Raw genomic sequence first — 21,560 nt, 5'->3', positions numbered from 1 at the left:
TATGAATTCTGTCCACTGTAAAGTCAAGCTCCTTCATGTCAGGCAAAATGGCCGTAAAAAGCTGCAATGCATAGTCCCTCAACTCCTGCACCGATTCGGGGACCCCTCTTATCTTCACGTTATTCCTCCTAGACCGATCCTCAATGTCCGCCATTTTAACTCTGATATCTTCTATCTCATCATCCTTCGCCTCATTGGCGTCAACCAGCTCATTAATAGTTGTAGCATATTCCCCCATTCTATGTTCAATATGGGTCACTTTAGCAGTCACAGATTGTAGATCTTTCCCAAATTTATGCATGCACGCAACCATGTCTGAGTTCAGTGAGCCCCGCAAGGATACTAGCATCTCCTTTAACACAGTGTCCATGACCGGTTGCCCGATTGTGGGGAATGTATCTATGGAGTCTGGCAGCTCCCTAGTGTCATCCCCTGAGTCTAGGAGGGAGCTCACCTCATGGACACCATCCGCGTCATCCGGCTTGAATCGCGCCTTCTCCGGGCTCCCTGAGGATGGTGTGGCTGGCGGGGACTTCGGATCGCCCGGAGGGCTGCCTCGTTTATGCTTCCCATGCTGTGATCCGCGGCTGGAGGCCGCGAGGGACGGCGTGGAGGTATGGCCGGCGCCATCTTGCTTTCCTTCATAGGCAAAGTATTCCGTGAGCCGTGCAGGCCCTCCCGGCCTACGTTTCTTCCCCGGCATGTCAACGTGGAGGTCCCCGACTGTCGGGGGTCTGGATCGCTACCCTGGGTGCCCGGAAAAGCGATCGGGATGGGTGCTTTTAGCCGCTTCTTTCCCGCTGAGTCAGGAGCTCCTCTGCTACGCGTCCATCTTGGACTCCGGCTAGCTCCGCCCCCCCCCCCCCCCTGGTCTCTTTTTGCAAAACCAAACAGAAGATCTCCTGGATAATGTCTCAGGAAAGAATTTCCAATGCAATCTTGGACTCTTCAGAAAAATTTAGACTCATTTGGGAACCCTGGGCCTGAGTGAGTTTTTAGAAATATCGCTACTGCCCGGATATTGAAGCCTGGATAAGCCCTCCCACTTTAGACTGCTTGACAGCCCCCTGTCTCCTCATCCCCAACATCCTCACCCCCTACCAATCTGCCTCCATGTCAGATTTCTCCCCTCCCTCCCACTCTTTTTTCCGCTCTTTCTCTAGCCTTTGAGTTAGGCCGTTTTAATATATTGCAGGATCTGGAGTATTACTCCAGTGGACATCTCTATTCTTGGGCCTGACCCAGTTGAGACCAAGGAGAACTCTTTACCCCCCTACACTGGCAATTTTATACTATTTTGGTCATATCTCTATGTCTAACAGCAGACCCATTCTCTGATATCCCTTCCACGGGGTTGGTTGACCTGAAGTGGGGCTTGGCTTAGCCACTTCCCTCTGGTCTTCGGTCCATCTCCGGGTTTGCCCACGCACAGCAGGCTCCCATTTGGGGTGCGGGGGTTGGACCGGGGGAAGGTCAGAGACCGATCTCCTCAAGTTCAAATTTACTACCGACCCTAAACCATCCCTCCACATGGTCTCTGCTTGTTAACTCCTGAAGTTTACCAGTTGTCCTTGTGTCTGAATTTCAAAATCTCACATGGTTTGTCTATCTCTAATATCATGGTCATACATCTTACTGTAACTTCACTGTTTTCTGTTCTGCCATTGCTATATGACTGTCATGACCCAAGTTTCAATAAACTTTCTTTAAACTTAAAAAAAAAAGGGCTAACATTCAGGGCACCAAATTGTGTGTTGGTCTATGTTATTTTATAACATTTCTACTACATAATCCTACCTGATTAAATCTTGCAGTCTATCAATAAAGTATTGCAGATATGACTTCAAACAGCTAAAGAGCATTACAGGTATGACTTACATTTGATTTTGTAAATCTCAGAAAAAATCCTGCTAAAAAACATTTATGTCACAAAGCTGGAATGTTAACATAATTACCAGATATGCTTCAATCAGCTGACAAATGTACAGATGGAGCCAAACAACAGAACTGCCAAATGTCTAACATCTGCAGAACTTGGATACATGAGACCTCAATTTATTCCAATTTCCACAAGAGCCAGCTCTCTATATTGAGCCTGTGCAGAGTGTAACATATTTAGAAGGGTAGTGGACAGAAAGCGGAAGGTTAAAACATTACTTAACCTTTCTAAGCCACACATGCTAGGAATACAAGGAAAAATAATGTGGACATGGCACTGCCAGCATAGTTAGCAGGGCATTAACAGAAATAAATAACCCCTAAAGCACAAAAACGAACAATCTTATTTGTCCTTTGTGTATTTTCCCAATGCTGACATCAAGAGATTACATAAAACAGGGTGTTTACAAAGACACTTAGCTACTGGTATAATAAAAGATGATGCAGGCCATTTTTAGACTGAAAGCAAGATTTGCTGCTGCTAACAAGCACTTGAAATATTTTAGTGAATTGCTTGTCGACCACTTAATCGGATATCTGATTGGCAACAGTGTATCTGACTTGTTTTGCCAGAATACAAGTATACAATACTATCCTATTGTTTGGAGTATGTGTTACAATATATATATATATATATATATATATATATATATATATATATATATATATATATATATATATATATATATATATATATATATAGTGCAGGTTGTACTTTGTACACATTTTTACAGCACAGACAAGTGGAGTCATTAATCATAATTCTATTACAATATGTGAGTTACAAGAGGGATTACCAAAAAGATAGACCCATACAATTTCAGAAGATCAATGAACAGACAAATTCAACATTTACAGTAACCTCTGATTCTGATCTGTCCTTCACCCACATACAGGGAAAGCTTTACTGAAATGATGCTGGTTTTGAATTAAACTTTTGCATTAACCTTACTAACAAAAAAAATACTAATAAATGTGCTATTCATGTCCCATTGGACTGTTGTAGATTCATTACTAACAAAGTAACCCTTTACCAAGCTGTCATAACTTCAGTCAGTAATGCATGTAGCACTTTCATACCAAACTACTTTACTATTACTTTCTATTTTCATTTAAATGTACTTTTTCATTCAGGAAAATACAAATTATTGTATGTATACAAAGATTTTACAGTTCCCTTTTTGCAGCCACTCAATGGCGAGTTCATATCAGCTACTTAAATTTTTTGCATTTTGGGGCAAAACCATGTCTATAGACCTAAAAGAGGGAGGCACACAACTGAATTCATCTGAGTAAAGTAAAGCAAGTAAAGATAAGGTCATAAATATCTTATTTTCAAGTGTGATCATCAAGACCAGACATACTGTAAATGTTGAATTATCTTCTTTGACAATCCAGCATGCTACACACTGATTCTAGTTTATATAAAATGTTATGTATTAGGATTGGGTCTCCCCAACCTCTGGGGCTATTACCAGGCGGCACAATTATCCCAAATTTCCATGGCTTTCTCTGGGAACACGAAACCAGATTGGCTATCAATGGAAAGGCAGACTGTTTCCCGGCACACAATAGATTACCCAATGGAATGTGATCCTAAACGCATACCAGCGATTATGGCTCCCACCCTTTCACACTCAATGACACAAAGCTCTAACCTTTTTACTCGTAGCTCCCTGATGTCGCCACTTAGACCTTTAACACATGTCTTCCATAATGATGATTTCCCCCCGGGGAGAAATATTGAGGCCTTTAAATGGTGGACAGACAAGAGTCTATACAGAATTGGACACTTCTTTTCCCTTGCTGGCCCTCTCTCTCTGTCACACTGCAGAGAGAAACTAGACATGCCCGACTCAGAACTTTTTAGATTCACACACATCTCTCATTATTTACATTCCATCTGGACCACCAAACCAATTCCCCCTACTATAACACAATATGAACAGTGGTGTGTGAATGCAGCGGACCAGAGGGGAGGCATTTCCTTGATCTATACAGCTCTCATGACGAAGGACACTAAGCCCTCATATGCCCGAGGCTGACTTGGACTGCACTTGGGACACTACACAATGATTTTGAGCTTCGACTAGAGCTCATAAAGGTATTCTTAATGCCTCTCTAATCAAGGCCGGCCTCAAAGTACTCTTCAGGTGGTACTATGTTCCTTCCAGGCTGGCTAGGATATTCCTGGGATCCTCGCCAATATGTTTCAGGGGATGTGAATTGGAAGGCACCATGATTCATATCTGGTGGTCCTGTCCGCGCATCCGATCATTTTGGCGGAAAGTCTTTCACACAACCAGCTCCCTGATGGGGGGTCACTATCACGCCACACCCCAGCAAGGCTCTATTCAACCATATAACACCGGACCTACCGAAAGTCTCTCAGACGTTGGCATTTTTTCTTTTTCTAGGGGCCAAAACAACAATAGCCAAGGCCTGGAAGAAACTTTCTGTATCCTTCAAGATGTTTAGAACAAAGGTCACGTGGATTATGGTGCAAGAACAAGTGGTGGCTAAACTAAACGACAATACAGAGGTTTCGGGCTGTCTGGAAACCATGGGCCACGTTATGTAATATTTCTCTTATACCTGGGGTACAACCTGGTAGTCTGGCCTCTCGGGCCATTAGCACTGAATCAGCAAATTCATCACCCTCTCTTACCCCCTCACACATTTTTTTTCTTTCCTCTTTTGACACCTCCCTTGGTGCAGTGTGTTGCTACCCTCTTGGGTAGATAAGCTAGACAGCAGGCACATTGCAGGCAAGATACTTGCTCTAGTTGTTAACTGGTTTCTCGGTCTATGTAATCTTAGTGGGTCGGGGTACAAATCACTTGGAGGGAGTAAGCGGCACCAGCCCCTGGTCTGCAGCAGGATCCCAATTGGGGCGCCTGGGGGTCTGAGGGCCCGTGAACTTTAGCCGGGTAGGTTCTTATTTTAGAAGTAGAATAAATACTACGGGTATATGACTAAGATCGGTTTACCGAATTAGTTAAAGGTAAATGTGAATATAACGTACCGGGATGTCAACAGTTCTGTCTTTACTTGCTTCTACTGTCTACATGTATGGAAATGTGGATGATTATTTTTGCAGAACCGGACACATTTTCATCCATGTATGGTCAGCTTAACTAACATACCCCTCAGTCTCATGGGTCCCAAACAGGGACACGCAGTCACGGGAGGCAGGTGAGGCCATGAGTATAAAAAAAAGAAAAGAAAGATTGACTTTGAGGGTTGCAGCTTGGTGACCTGGGGTCACAGAGACTCCACATTTGAAGGATAGGTAGCCAAACTAAAAATGTGGGGTTCCTATTATCTATGGTTCTGGAGATACGGGGCTCCTTGCACAGCCTGTCAGAAGCTAAAGACAGAGCAGCCAGTTTAAATGCAAGCTGGCACACTGTTTGCAGCAGACTGAGAGGATGAGCTCACAGTGCATCTCCTTGCTTCTTGTCAGAGGCACTGAGCTCAATGGACAGCTTGGAGTCTTCGACCAATGATAAAGTACCATTGGCCCAAGCTGTCCAATAAAAATGCAGTGGAGGCTGGCCTCTCAGTGCACTGTCATAGAAGGGGGCATGTGTCTAAAAGACAAATACTCCCTTCCAGCCCAGCCCTCTTATCTACAAGGAAAAAACATGGGCTTATGTGTATAAGATTTACCCAAAATCCCATGTTTTTCTCACACGGTTAAGAGGGACAATGAGAATCTGCTGCTGCTGCTGGAAAGGTACAAGCTAAATCAGATAGTATTATGCTATATATTATAAGATACTTTATTTACTGTGAAATTACTGGTTTGAAGTTATACAGTGCCTTGACAAATGTATTCACACCCCTTGAAACTTTCCACATTTTGTCATGTTTCAACTAAAAATGTAAATGTATTTTATTGGGATTTTATGTGATAAACCAACAAAAAGTGGCACATAATTGTGAAGTGGAAGGAATGATAAATGTTTTTCAAAATTGTTTACAAATAAATATCTGAAAAGTATGGTGTGCATTTGTATTCTGCCCCCCTGAGTCAATACTTTGTAGAACCATCTTTAGCTGCAATTACAGCTACAAGTCTTTTTGGGGATGTCTCTACTAGCTTTGCACATCTAGAGAGTGAAATTTGTGCCTACTCTTCTTTGCATAATAGCTCAAGCTCTGTTAGATTGGATGGAGAGCGTCTGAACAGCAATTTTCAAGTCTTGCCACAGATTCTAATTGGATTTAGGTCTGGGCTTTGACTGAGCCAGTCTAACACATGAAAAGCCTTTCAGCAAATTCCTTGGGGTGTCTACTTTCCAAAATGGGATAATTTTGGGGGGGGGTGTACTGCCCTGTCATTTTAGCACCTCAAGAAATGAGATAGGCAGTCAAACTAAAAGCTGACTAAATTCCAGAAAATGTACCATAGTTTGTAGACGCTATAGCTTTTGTGCAAACCAATAAATATATGCTTATTGACATTTTTTTTTTACCAAAGGTATGCGGATGAATAAATTCTGGCCTAAACTTTTGACTACAATTGAGTTTATTGGATTTTTCTTACAACAAAAAGTAGCAAATATATATTTTTTTCAAAATGTCCGGTCTTTTTCCGTTTATATCGTAAAAGAATTAAAAATTGCAGAGGCAAATACCATCAAAAGAAAGCTCTATTTATGGGGGAAAAAAGGACACATTCCATTCGGGTATAACATTGTATGACCGCACAATTACCAGTTAAAGTAGCACAGTGTTAAATTGTAAAAAGTGCTCTGGTCATTGAGCAGCCTAATCTTCCGGGTTGAAGTGGTTAAAACCCGCAATACTCTGCAAACATTGTATGAAATTTTTTTTTTCCCCATTTCACTCAGCTAAAAGACACTGAGCATTGTACTTTGAAGAAAACTTGCAATGTGTGTATTAGAAGTCTTTAGAAGCTGTATGTTCGTGCCAAAAGACAAAAGTCGCTTAGTCAAGTAGTATAGAAAATACAGATAAATGAGACTTTAAATAGAGTCTATCGTAGCATTCTGAATGTTTCACTCATTGAAGCTAACTTCAAGGTTATGTCAAGGTGGTATTTAGTTCCCAACAGAAGTAAAAAAAAGTTCCTAGGAACCTCTTCCTTGTGGTTCAGGGGTTGTGAACATCAGGGAGCTATGATTTGTATTTTGTGGGAATGTCCTAAAAGTATGGGGATATGCTACAGAAAATTATCTGGAAAGATCCTGGGATACAGATTCCTAGACACCCTCAATTTACGGTTCTTAATGATTCCATTTGGGATATATCCACTCTCAAACACCAATTTTTTTTATACTCTTAGTGATTAAAATCACAATAGCAAGGCATTTAAAACAACCTCTGTTTCATTATCTTTAACCCTTTCATTGCCAAGCTCGCAGGTGGCCAAGTCAGTATGGCATACAGACCTCATTTCTCCCTCTCCTATAAGCTTAGTCACTTCAATGACCATAAGCTTATATCAGAATTGTTCAGCAGACTCTGCTGAACAATTCTACAACTCCGATCAGGGGATTACAACCTGTTGATCAGAGTTATTAACCCCTAATGTGACCATCCACCCTCCCACCCATGCCGCTGCTTCCCTGCCTCTCCACCCCTGCTGCACCTTTCCATCTCAACCCCACCCCCCCACACACACTCACCTCTCCTATCCCCTTCACCTCCCTTCTCCCCTCAGCACTAATTACCCCCTCGCACGATCTGAGACCCCCCTGCAAACCCGCTCCCTGCGGCCACCATCATTAGCCAAAATCCCTCCTCTTCCACTCCCGCCAGCTTCGAGTGCTACATGGGTCTTGGGGGGGGGGGGCCCAGATGTGTCCCCCACCAGTCAAATCCCCACCAAATGCCCCCACACCCCCGATCCATGGCTGCTCTGAATGGCATCTCTCCTAATCCGCCTGCAGCTTCTCCCTATACAGATCTCCTATGATCTGTCAGGCTGGAGATTACAGCAGGTGGGGGTAAAGTAGGAACTTGGCTTACAGTACACACCAACATGCATTTACTAAACCTCCCCCTGGGGGCGTGGCCAGACAGTGGATGTAGCGTGGCCAGGCAGCGGATATAGCTAGACACACCTTCAGCGCTCTCCGCCGAAACTCCGCTCTTTTATCCTGAATACTTACCCTGCACTTCAGCACATACAGGTTGTCGGAAGGTCCCCTGAGTGTCACCATACCTTTAACGGCTCGATAACAGCCCGATGTCCACAGCAAGAAGACAGAACACGCCCCAGACCACAGACAGCATGGCCGAAAATGGCACCCTGGTACAACACTCTGCTAAGGAGATACACAGAGAAGAAGCAGAAAAGTTGTTCTCTAGGCCTCTTGTCACGGATCCCGCCACTTCATCTGGCACGCTGGAGGACTCTTTTGGGCAGTAAACTTGCAATGCTTCACTGACAGCACTTACAGCTGAGATAAAGGGGGTAAAGGCGGAAATTACTTTCCTGCGACAGGACACCCAAAAGCTGAGGGAGAGAACCTCTGCATTAGAAGGGAGAGTGAGCTCCATAGAAGATGACATGGCGCCCATGCAAAGGGATCTCAATTATGACAATCATCTACTCACACAGCGTTCCTCCCGCTTAGAGGAATTAGAGAACAGAATGAGAAGAAACAACATCAGAGTGATCAGGCTACCTGAAAGAATAGAAGCAAAGAATCCGGTGGAGTTTATTGAAAAATCGCTGGTTGCTGCGTTCAGCAGGGATGTATTTACTCCCATGTTCTCAGTGGAATACTCACCGAGTTCCAGCTAGGCCTCTGCATCCAGTAGCCCCTCCAAGACCCTTCCTATTCAAGCTCCTTCATTATAAAGACAGAGATGCAATATTGCACAATGCCAGGATCAAACCAGAAGCCTTAAAAATTGATAATGCCAAAAATATATTTTTCCAGACTTCTCTGCTGAGGCAGCGTGCAAAATTTATGGATGTTAAGCGTTGCCTCAGGGCCCTTGACTTGAAATACGCTATGCTATACCCTGCCAGCCTTAGGGTGTTAGTACTGGGATCAGTACACTTCTTTGATTTACCATCTGCGGCTACACAATGGTTGGACCGGGAAGAACAATCAATTCGGGAAACTCGCAACCGGCGCCCCGTCAATCCTGATGGGTAAAGTACTACCTCAATAGACATCCTACTGTTTTTTTAATTCCAAATGCCAAGGCAGAGAAAGCTGTCCATGTATGGACCTCTAATTACCACCAGGGCTTCTTGTTCTAGCTGTTGAGAAGGTAAGAGACTAATGTGCACTTCCATTGTTGCCCCCAAGATGGTCTGGTCCAGACCTCCCATTGCCCATTGGCGAATCAGTTTGGCCATGTTGGCCAGTTACTTTTTTGACTACTCCACTGCGGGACCTCTACTAGTGCCACTCTTTTTGCTTCATATGGCTCCTGACCCTCACATGACCTGCTTGTGCCTCCTCTCGTTACAATGTTGCCCAATGACACCTACTACTGACACCTTATTTTTTTTTTCCTTCAGCCGACTGGCACAGGATCCCCTCCCCAGTTTGCTCGCACCTTTTGACCTCTAGTCATACTGCAATATTTAAAGCTATACTTTTTCTTATTGATATACTATTGCAATGTCTAATATAACCAGAATTCTGTCCTGGAATGTCCGGGGTTTGAATAATCCGGTTAAGCGCTTGGCCGTGCTTCGCACGATTAAGCGTGCAAATGCGGATGTGATTTGTATACAGGAGACTCACCCCCCCCCCCCCCCAACTTCCACTCCTCAATTTGCTGCACGACAGTTTTGTCATCAATACCATGCTACTTATTCAGTGTACTCGTGGGGAGTGAGTCTCCTGGCGAAACGTGATATGCAGTTCTCTGCTACAGAGGTTAAAATTGATCAAGATGACCACTATATTTTTCTTTTGTGTTCCATTTAAGGGCCAAAGTGTATATTGGCAGGCTTGTACATCCCCCCCATTCTCAACCAGTCTCCTAAAAACTTTAGCAGGTCCTGGGAGACTTTAATAAGTACATTGACCATGAGAAGGACAAGCTACATGCTTGGACAGGGGATAGACCACAAAGACAACATCGGAGATGGGTCTTGCTGATGTCTGAAGAATGCATAACCAAGAAGCCAGGGTATACTTGTGTCAGTCAGCCTCGATAGGGGGTTTATCCAGAATTTATCTGGGGCTAGGGAACTTTTTCTACCATTATTGGAATCCTTGCAAATATCACCCCAGACAGGTCTTGGGTCATTCCCCACTCTCGATAGACATACGGGTGGGGGCGGTTAAAGGTAATACATTATGGAAACTTAATCCCTTCTGGCTGTCACTCATAACAGAACCTGATCTGATATCAGAACTTCTCACAATTTTTTTTTCAGATATAACAGACTCAACAACCATAGGTACGGTTTGGGAGACAGCTAAGGCATACCTACGTGGACAATTTATCAGAGTGATATCTCATATTAAAACATCTACAAAAAAATGGGACAGATCAGTCCTAGAGGAAGCAAAATGCTCAGAGGCAATGTATGTTGCCAAGCTCACCGAGGATACAAAAAGGTCATGGTTGGCAGCTCAATCCATGCTTAGGGACTTGTTGCTACAGTTGGCAGAGAATAAAAGATTTTTCTTACAACAGAGTCACTTTAAAGTAAGGTGAAAACGTGGGACATATGTTAGCACTACTGGCTACATCACAACAATCATCCTCCCACATAGTGGCAGTGACCGATGCACAGGGTGTACTATGCTTCTAATTTCTTTTTTTTTTTCAAAATCTTTTTATTGAAAAATTTCACAAGTTAACAAATATCGAAATACAGGTTCAAGTATAATCAGTCCGTAACGACATATTAAAACCAAATTCGGGAGCATACCGAACGATTAGTTTAACAAGAGAAATCTGAATCTCCATATCCAGAAAACATAGTACATGCAAACAACGAGGGTTTCAACATTCAGTAAAAAACAAACAAAGATAGGGTGTCAAATAGGCATAGATCAGACAAGCCGTAGCTGATTTTGCGCACAACTAAGGACGTTTCCTATATTTGTCCCATAGGGCCCATTTACAAAGAAAGGAATGCAGTCTATTTTCTTGATATGCTATCGTTTTTTCATACTCAAAAGAATCATTCACCAAAGCTATTACCTCTGACAGTAAGGGAGAGACCAAAGTTTTCCATTTGCGTGCAATACACAGTCTGGCCGCGAACAAAATATGCATCACCAACGTACGCTCCATGGGTGGATATATATCCATTGCCACTCCTAGAAGTGCCTGCTCAGCCCGGAGGGGGTTCAAAATCCCTGTGGTCACAGCTATTATCTTACCTATTTCCCTCCAAAAACTACGTAAAGAAATGCATGACCAAAAAATATGCGTCAGGGTTCCCACAGCCTCTCCAACATACCTTCGCTTCCTCGCCTGCGTATTTCGCTAGCAAGTCGGGAGTCCTGTACCATCCAAGACGTATCTTTTGTGCTCCTTCCCTAAAGTTGGAACAACGAGTAGAAATATAGCTACCCTTAATTGCTCTGATCCATTGGTCTGGGGAAATAGTAATGTTTAACTCCTCTTCCCATTTCGCCAACTGTTTGTGCATTTGAAAATATAATTTACCGTGAAGTAGATTGTAGATGGCCGTGATACCCTTCTTTTGAGCAGAGCATGGCTGCCACAACTCCCAGATCACTTTCGGAAGACTAAAGTACTGTGATCTATCACTAGAAAACATGCTGGTTATTCTAGCGTATGTTAAAAATTCCGTCTTGGGGAGGCCCCGAGATATCCTCAGGCTATCAAACGAACGTAATTTCCCCTGCGATAACAGTTGGTGCATAAAACATAATCCATAGTCTGCCCAGTGAGTCACTTGTAGGTCAGGTGTAAGAAACAATAAGGCCGAGAGGGGAATAGGAAGGTGTTTGAGTTCAGTAAGGTCGTGCTGGTATCTATGCAGGTAAGACCAGGCCTGAAGAGTCGCCTGTATAGTCGGGTGATGCTTATAACGTCTAGGGTCCCCTAAGGCTGTGGCATATAGTAAACCCGAGAGATCCCTTTGTTGTGCCTGTTCTAATTCGCATACGTGCCACCTTTTCTGCTCTGGGGAATAGAACCAAGTTCTAAGTTGGTCTAAAATAGCCGCCATATGATAATCTCTCAACTCTGGAACTCCCATTCCACCAACCTTCCTGTGCTTGAAGAGGATTCTGAAGCTACATCTAGCTGGCTTCCCTTCCCACAAGTATCTGCCTAATTGGCTTTGAAGCGATCTATAGAAGGAAGCAGGCAGTGGAACGGGAAGTGCTCGAAAAAGATACAAAAGCTTCGGTAGTAAGAACATTTTGTACGCAGCCAGTCTGCCGGACCAGGAAAGAAAAAACTTTCTAAATCTGGACAATTCTCTCTCAAAAATCGATGAAACATGTTCAAAGTTATATTTGTAAATTTGAGACAAGGAGCTAGTCAGCCTTACGCCCAAGTATTGTATAGAATCTGCTGCCCAAACATATGGCAAAGAGGTTTGTATACGGCTACACATGTCTACTGGCACATTGATTCCCAATATGCTGGATTTAGTCGCATTGATCTTATAATAAGAAACATTTCCGAACTCCTCCAACACTTCATATACCATCTTCAGGGAAGTCTCCGGATCCACCAAAGACAAGATCACGTCATCCGCATATAAAGTTATAGAGTGTCTGGTGGACCCAGAGCAAATACCCCGAATATTTGGATGAGTCCTACCCTCTCCGCCAACGGCTCCATCAAAAGGGTAAAGATCAGGGGTGACAAAGGGCACCCCTGCCTCGTACCATTGGTAACGCAAAACTGCTCCGAAAACAGGCCCTCCGCGAAAACATGCGCCGAAGGCCTGGAATACAGAGCAGAAATGGCGGAAAAAACAGGACCCGAAAAGCCAAACTTCGACAGGACTGCCGAGAGATACCCCCAGTGCACCCTGTCGAAGGCTTTCTCCGCGTCCAGCGACAGGAGGACCGCAGCCCCCCCCCACCGGACGCGGAGTGAAGTTCAACACCCTTCTAGTGGCATCCGGGGCCTGCCTCCCCGCAATGAATCCCACCTGGTCGGGTTGTACCAATTGGGGCAAGACCTTTGTTAACCTGTTTGCCAAGATCTTTGCATATATCTTCAGGTCCACATTTAACAAAGATATGGGCCTGAAGTTCTGTACTCTATCCGGGTCTTTTCCAGGTTTAGGCAATGTGATAATAGTCGCTGATAACATCTCAGGTGGAAATGAGGCTGAGGAGGCTGCTACCTGAAACATCCTCTGCATATAGGAGAGTAAGATACCAGAGAAAGTTCGATAATACTCTGCAGAGTATCCATCAGGGCCAGGAGATTTATTTTTAGGGAGGGCCTCTATAGTCTTTTGAATTTCCGCCATCGAGAATGGGGCATTTAATTCCTCTAGTTGCTGTGATTGTAATTGAGGGAGGCGTAGCTCCCGAAGGAAGCGATCTATAACATCAGGCATGGGTTGTACAGTAGAAGTATCTTCCTTCAGGTTATACAAACTACTATAATACCAGCCGAATGCATCCGCTATCTCTTTAGGGTTAGAAAGTCTAGAACCGCTCTGAGGATGGATTACCGTATATACTCGAGTATAGGCCGACCCGAATATAAGCCGAGGCCCCCAATTTACCCCCCAAAAAACTGGCAAACTTATTGACTCGTGTATAAGCCGAGGGTGAGACATGCCTGTCCATCCCTGTGTGTGTGTCCGTCCATCCCTGTGTGTCCGTCCATCCCTGTGTGTCCGTCCATCCATCCCTGTGTGTGTGTGTGTCCATCCATCCATCCATCCATCCCTGTGTGTGTGTGTGTCCATCCATCCATCCATCCCTGTGTGTGTGTGTGTCCATCCATCCCTGTGTGTCTCCATCCATCCATCCATCCCTGTGTGTGTGTGTCTCCATCCATCCATCCCTGTGTGTGTGTGTCTCCATCCATCCATCCCTGTGTGTGTGTGTATCCATCCATCCCTGTGTGTGTGTGTCTCCATCCATCCATCCCTGTGTGTGTGTGTGTGTGTGTGTCCAGCCTACCTGTGTCCCGAGCCTGTGTCCCGAGCCTCCGTCCCGTGCCTTGCCTCCTTGCCTCCGTCCCGTGCCGTGCCTTGCCTCCGTCCCGTGCCGTGCCTTGCCTCCTTGCCTCCGTCCCGTGTCGTGCCTTGCCTCCGTCCCGTCCCGTGCCGTGCCTTGCCTTGCCTCCGTCCCGTGCCTTGCCAGAATCGCCGCTCTTCGTCGGCGCCTCGGCGGCCATTCTAAAATTCAAAAGCCGCGCCTCCGCCTGTGATAGGCGGAACACTGAATTTCCCAGCAGCCTGTGTTCCGCCTATCACGGACATCGTCTCATCCTCGTCCGTAGTACGAGGATGAGCGGATGTCCGTGATAGGCGGAACACTGACTGCTGGGAAATTGAGTGTTCCGCCTATCACAGGCGGAGGCGGAGGCGCGGCTTTCGAATTGTAGTATGTCCGCCGTCTGTCTGCTCGATACGCTGATCGAGCAGTCAGACGGCGATGACTCGAGTATAAGCCGAGGGGGGCACTTTCAGCCTCAAAAAAGAGGCTGAAAATCTCGGCTTATACTCGAGTATATACGGTATATAAGGTATTCTCTGTCTAAGCGTTCTCTCCTTAAGCTGTGTGGCCAAGAGCTTCCCTGCTTTATTTCCATGTGTATAATAGTTAGCCTTAAGTCTATGGATGTCCCTTGAGTGTTGGGCTACAAGTAATGCACGTAAGTCACTACGGGCCTTCGCAAGATTGTTGCTGACCGAAAAAGAGGGTGCATCCTTGTTCAAGGTTTCTAAATCAGTTATTTCCTTTAAAAGGCAGTCTAGGCGCAGCCTCCTCCTCCTGTTCTCCCCTGCACTGATCTTGATCAAGAGACCCCTGATAAATGCTTTGTGTGCATTCCATAATGTAAACGAGTCTACATCATCAACATCATTAGTAGTAAAGTATTCTTGTAGGGAGGCCGAAACCTCCTTTACAACTTCTGGGTTTTTAAACAGTTGGGAATCGCACCTCCACCGGTTAGCCCCAGTAGAGAAGGCGCCATCCCCAACCACGACTGATACTGGTGCATGATCAGTCCATGTTATTGTACCAATCTCCGATTTAGAGATATGCTGCAGTAAGAATTTATCGACCAAAAACATGTCAATCCTGGAGTAAGACATGTGTACTCGCGAGAAAAAAGTAAAGTCACGCTCAGTAGAATGCTGGCACCTCCATACATCAAATAGGCCAGCTGTACCTAGAAAATTAGCAATCTCTGGCCTGCAGGACTGACGTGGGGTGGAACTGGATACATCCAGAATACTATCTGGAACTGCGTTTAGGTCTCCACAAAAAATAACGTGGCCTTTGGCTAAGTTTTGTATTTTTTTCCAGAGCTTATTCATAAAATGGACCTGTCTGGCATTTGGGGCATAGGCGTTAACTATGGTGTAGGCCACGTTGTTAATTTCACAACAAAGGATCAAATACCTCCCTTCTGTATCCTGAAGATGAGAAACATATTTATAGGCAACTGATTGTTTAATGAGAATAGCGACACCTCTTTTCTTCGTAGAGGCATTAGACAGGTATATCGTAGGAAAGAGTTTGTTATACAATTTAGGGTGGTTATTTTCTTTAAAATGCGTCTCCTGCAGGCACAGAACATCGCTTTGCAATAACCGGGCCTCCTTCCATAACATGTGCCACTTTTGCGGGCTATTTAAACCATTAACATTTAATGATGACACTTTAAATACCATACAGGTGAGCGTGTAACCAACCAAAACCTGAAAGAGAGAACGTTAAACACGCAGAAGTGCTATACTCCTAAATGCGGCCCCTCACCAGAAGGACATATGAGTACTGTAATAACTGTATGAGGAAAGTCTTGTTTCCAGAGAGTGATTATAAGACAAAATAGACAAATAAAAAGTAAAAAAAAAAAAGAAAAAAAAAGGAATTAAAAAAAAAAGAAAAAAATAAAAAAAAAAAAAATAAAAAAAATAAAATGCTGAGCAAAAAATAAAATAAAAAGTAATTCAAAAAAGAACACAGAAACCTTTTCCAAGGAATCTGAGCCAACAGTGGCTGTATAAACGGGGGGAAACACAAGTCTCAATGCCGATGGGGTCATCCAGAGTCACAAGTAGAAAAATGTAGACTAAGCACGGTAAGTCACCGAAGCCTCTTCATCCATCCGGAGGAGCCGTCATCGCCTGGTGCGCCGAGGGGTCGGCTGGTGCCGAGGTAATGATTTTCCACTTTTCCAACAAACGCAGACCCTCTTCCAGTGTATTAACTCGATATTCCCGGTCCTCTTTAGAGATTATTAAAGTAGCTGGGTGGTTCCACTTGTAAGGTCGCTTGTGATTCCGAAGCGGTTTAGTAATGGTCAGGAGATTTCGCCGTCGCTGCATGGTGTGCGCTGACAGATCCGCAAAGAAAGTAAGCCCCTGTATACAATCCGGGGGTTGGGCAGCTTGACGTATGGCGAACATAAATTTTTCCTTCACCCTGTAGTAATGTATCCTTGCAATAGTGTCTCTGGGGAGTTTGGCTTGTATATGTTGCGGCTTTGGTAGCCTATGTATACGGTCGATTGCCAATTCCTCCAAAGAAACCTCCGGCAGAAGCTCGCGCATAATAGTAGTGAGATACGCCATCAGTTCTTGGGGTTTAACAGTCTCAGGGATTCCTCTAATTTTCACGTTGTTCCTCCTGGAACGATCTTCCAGGTCCGCCACTTTTGCTTTTAGCCAAGCTATATCATCATCATGTTCATTATGAGCGTCCACCATATTGTTAAACGTATCAGTAAATTCCCCCATCTTATTCTCTATATGGGAAACTCTGTCACTGACCGCACTCACTTCTGTCTTGCATTGAGTCACTAATTGCAGCATGTCAGTATGAATAGCTCCTCTCAGTGTCAGCTTGGGCTTCACTTTAACATGACTATTCGTAGTGGAGGAGGATTGGGATGGGATCTGTGGCGCCTTATGCTTGTGTTTATGTCTACTCACTGTTTCCCATCCTGCCGCCGAATCCTCCGTGTCTTCCGAGGCCTGGGATCCATGTGCGGCGTCCGCGCCATCTTGTCCAGCCACGCGGCCTGACCGGCCGAAGAAATCAGTCAATTTCCCAGGCTGCGGACGCTCTCTCCTCCTCCGTGACATGTCCGGATTAGTCTCCCGACCTTCCGCCGTGATGAGTTGCCGCTTATCCGTGCTAACTGTCGCTGTATTTAGCTCTGGATGTCCCGTAAGGCAGGAGCTCAGGACTCACACGTCCATTCACCCTGCGCGCCGACTCCGCCCCCACTATGCTTCTAATTTCAAGTTGTGAACGGAAACACACACCTTTTTTTTCTGGACTGAGATAGCAAGGTATAATGTGAGCCCTGTCCAGCTGTTTTAGGTAAAGTACTAAAACACATCTACTCTCATTATCTTCACAACACTAAAGCCTTGTATACACAATGAGAATATCCGACGAATGATCATCCTTTTTTTTTTTTTTGCTAGTCTCATATCAACAATGAAGCGGTTACTAAAGTTATGAAACCTCTTGTATCGCACAACACAACTTTGGAAGTAATGTAATATTTTGTTTTGTATTTTAATGTATTCTTTTGTTTCCGGCATGTGTGGTCTAGTATCGTACAAAAACATGTCCGTGCTTGTTCCTTCAGATAATTTTGCATGAACGCTCGTGATTGGCTCTCAAAAGCTGTGTACCAACAATCATCCAATTGCTTCAAAAGTGGTATTTTTCATCCATTTTTCTCATTGTGTGTACTAGGCATTAAAGTGATTATTCTGTGGTCCAAGATGGGAGCCTGGAGGGCTCCTTGGGATAAAAAAGCAAGCATACAACTGAATTTCTGAAAAAAAATGAACAGGTATTTTTTTTTTTTCCACACTTATTGAACATATATAAGAAAATGCTTATAATGGTATATTTTACAGATCCCAAATGAGCATATCAGAAAAGTCAACAAAAAAAATAAATCAATCTTTTTAACACATTCTATTAAGTTATTTCTGCAAGTAAAAAAAAAAAAAAAAAAAAAAAAAAATTATATATATATATATATATATATATATTTTGCTTTCAATGCCATCATTGACAAGTTAGTGTCACAAAAAGCTTAGTTCTGCCTGGCATCACTTTGTTAATGCCCTGTTCATTAATTTAGCAAACTATCAAGAGGATATTTAAGATTGGGCCAGCTTTATCTGTCAAATTTATTTTAATTAAATTTTGCAGTAGCACAATGACAGTTAGCCTTTCTCAAAGGGAATTCTTTTAAAAGCTTGGAGGCCTAACCACAAATCGTATTTGAGCAAATGTTCATTTCACTTATATTCTGCTTGCTTGTATTTAGTGAGCTAAAGAAACACCACAGAGTAAAAAAAGTCTGTTAGACTACATTTCTTACTGTAATTGTATATGTAACATTTCCATCTATAGCTGCAGAACTGACAAAAAGAGAGAAAGCAAGCATTAAAGTAGGAGCTCCTGGTCTGCAGTCAGTTATGTCTGCAAATAATAGTACAGCTTAACCACTTCAATAATGGGCTATAGTCATATGACGTCCGCAGACGGGATCTCCCATCCTGGGCGGGCGTCATATGACATCCTCAGTATCTCGCCACCCATTTGAGTACCCGAGTGCCTGTCACTGCCCATCCGAGTACCTGTCACAGCCCATCCGAGTACCTGTCACAGCCCATCCGAGTACCTGGGTACCTGTCACAGCCCATCCGAGTACCCGGGTACCTGTCACAGCCCATCCGAGTACCCGTCACAGCCCATCTGAGTACCCGTCACAGCCCATCTGAGTACCCGTCACAGCCCATCTGAGTACCTGTCACAGTACATCTGAGTACCCGAGTACCAGTAACAATTCATCTGAGTACCCGAGTACTTGTCGCAGTCCATCTGAGTACCAGAGTACCTGTCACCAGGACATCACAGTACCCGAGTACCTGTCACCAGGACATCATTGTACCCGAGTATCTATCTCCAGTACCAGTCACAGTTCATCTGAGTATCGAGTACCTGTCACAGCCCATCAGAGTACCCAAGTACTTGTCTCCAGCCCAACAGAGTACCTGAGTATCTACCTGCAGCCCATGCCTCATATAATATATGTTGGGGTGTTTGCTTTCCAAAATGGGGTCATTTTGTGGGCAATACCACTGTGCTGGTGCTCCTAGACCTTCAAAAGTGTGATAGATAGGAATGAAATAAGATGTATAATTTATGCTCCTAGAACGCCTGAAGGTACTACTTCAATGTTGGGCTTCTGTATGTGGACTGGCTGTGTAAAAGTCTCACACATGTGGTATCGCCATACTCAGAAAGAGTAGCAGAATGTGTTTTGGGGTGTAATTTTTCTATATACATGCTATATGTTAGAAATATCTTATAAATTGACAACTTTGTGTAAAAAAAATAAAATAAAAAACAATAGTTTTCTTTCCACCTTTTCTGAAGACTTGTATAAAAAAAATGAACCGTTCAAAAGACTCATTATGCCTCATAGAATAGACATTGAGGTGTCTGCTTTCCAAAATGGGGTCATTGTGTGGGTAATTCCACTGTCCTGGTGCTCCAGGGCCTTCAAAAGTGTAATAGATCGTTAAGAAATTAGAGGTGTAATCTATGCTCCTAGAACACCTGATGGTGCTCCCTGCATGCTGGGCCTCTGTATGTGGCCAGGCTGTGTAAAAAACAGATACATGGGGTATCACCATACTCGGGAGGAGTAGCAGAATGTATTTTGAGGTTTCATTTTTGCTATATACATGCTTTGAGTTAAAAAATCTCTTATAAACTGTCCACTTAGTGTAAAAAAAAAAAGAAAGATATATATATATATATATATATATATATATATATGTTTTAATTTTCTTTCTAAATTTCCCGAAGACTTTTGGAAAAAAAAATAGCCTTTAAAAGACCCATTGTACCTCATAGAATAGACAATGGGGTCATTTTGTGGGTAATAACACTGTCCTGGGGCTCCACAAATGTAAAAGGTGGTTAGGAAATTAGAGATGTCATTTTATGCTCCTACAACCCCTGACGGTGCTCCCTACATGTTGGACCTATCTGTGTGGCCAGGCTGTGTAAAAGTCACACACATGTGGTATCGCCATACTCGGAAGGAGTAGCAGAATGTATTTTGGGGTATAATTGGAAGTATGCATATGCTGTGTGTGAGAAATAACTTATTATGAAAATTTTGAGAAAGAAAAAATCGTAATTTTCCCAAGAATTGTGGGGAAAAAATTACAACTTCAAAAAACTTGCCATGCCTCTTTCTAAATACCTTGGACTGTCTACTTTTCCAAAATTGGTCATTTGGGGGGTATTTGTACTTTCCTGACATTTTAGGACCTCAAGAGATGAGGCCATCAGTGCATCAGGTGTGATCAAGTGTGATCAATTTTCAAAGATTTGCACCATAGCTTGTAGACTATATAACTTTCACAGAGACCAAATTGGGTTATTTTTACCAAAGAGATGTAGTCATATAAATTTTGGGCCAAATTTATGAAAAAAAAATGACTTATTTGCAAAATGTTATCATAGAAATTAAAAAAAAAGTGTTTTTTTTTTTTTTTTTCAAAATGTTCGCTCTTTTTTTACTTATGCTGCAAAAAATAAAAATCCCAGTGGTGATTAAATACCACCAAAAGAAAGCTCTATTTGTATGAAAAAAATATATAAAAATTTTGTTTGGGTACAGTGTTGCATGACTGAGTAGTTGGTATTCAAAGTGTGAGAGCACTGAAAGCTAAAAAATGGTCTGGGAAGGAAGGGTGTATAAATGTCCTGTATTGTGCATGCTTTGCTGGTAAAGTGTTATATTTGAAGGATAAGTGCACGTCCTGCATTTGGGAATACCTGCCCAGCACAGAAAAAATTACACTTTTGCTCATACCTTGAATGTGCATCAAAGTTTACAATACTTAGTCTGTAGGAGATCCTAAGTGCTGTCAACCAGTTTTGGAAATCTGATGTGTGCACTAAAACATGTCGAAGAGTACTATGTCCTATGGCCTTCCCTTACGCATGCACTTAGCTACAGAGACGGATGAGGGTAGAAAAAGACCAGGTGGCCCTTCAATTATTTTTTTTCCCAATTTCTTGACTGAGTATAGACCTTTCTTTTATCCCAAGCATGCTTAAAATCATCTACTGTAGATTTTCCAAGTGTCTACCACGCTTTCCATCAAATAATGCTTCCTAAAGCTGGCCAAACACAGTTTGTTCTTTTTTGCTCAGCCAGTGGGCTCAAAGAGAACCTAAAAGGAGCCCATAAATAAGAACATACGGTAAGTACTTCCACATTTGGACAATCACAGATCACCCTGTGAGACGGATGTTGGGGTTTGTTTTTTTGTGACTTGTCACTGCTGTGCTGCAAGAAGATTATCACTGAATTTTTATTATGTGGGCTTAAAGCAAAAAATAAAAATAAATAAATGGAAAAGCTCATGTTCTGGTATCTTGACCTTAATGCATAGTAGAAATCTTTCAAACAGCATTCTGTCC

The 21,560-nt window shown here is 43.3% G+C and overlaps 1 protein-coding gene across 2 annotated transcripts in view; it reads right to left on the bottom strand.

Moving 5' to 3' along the window:
• The window catches only part of TBC1D22A (TBC1 domain family member 22A), an 839,044-nt gene that overhangs the window by 387,240 nt on the left and 430,244 nt on the right, over positions 1-21,560 (bottom strand). The gene's annotated exons all lie outside the window — the stretch shown is intronic.

This window comes from Lithobates pipiens, unplaced genomic scaffold, assembly GCF_037356315.1.
Source record: "Lithobates pipiens isolate NorthernLeopardFrog02 unplaced genomic scaffold, aLitPip1_a1.2 Scaffold_8, whole genome shotgun sequence".
NCBI classification, from domain to species: domain Eukaryota; kingdom Metazoa; phylum Chordata; class Amphibia; order Anura; family Ranidae; genus Lithobates; species Lithobates pipiens.
Note: the sequence above shows the minus strand (reverse complement) of the source record. Positions and strands in the feature narration are given on the sequence as shown.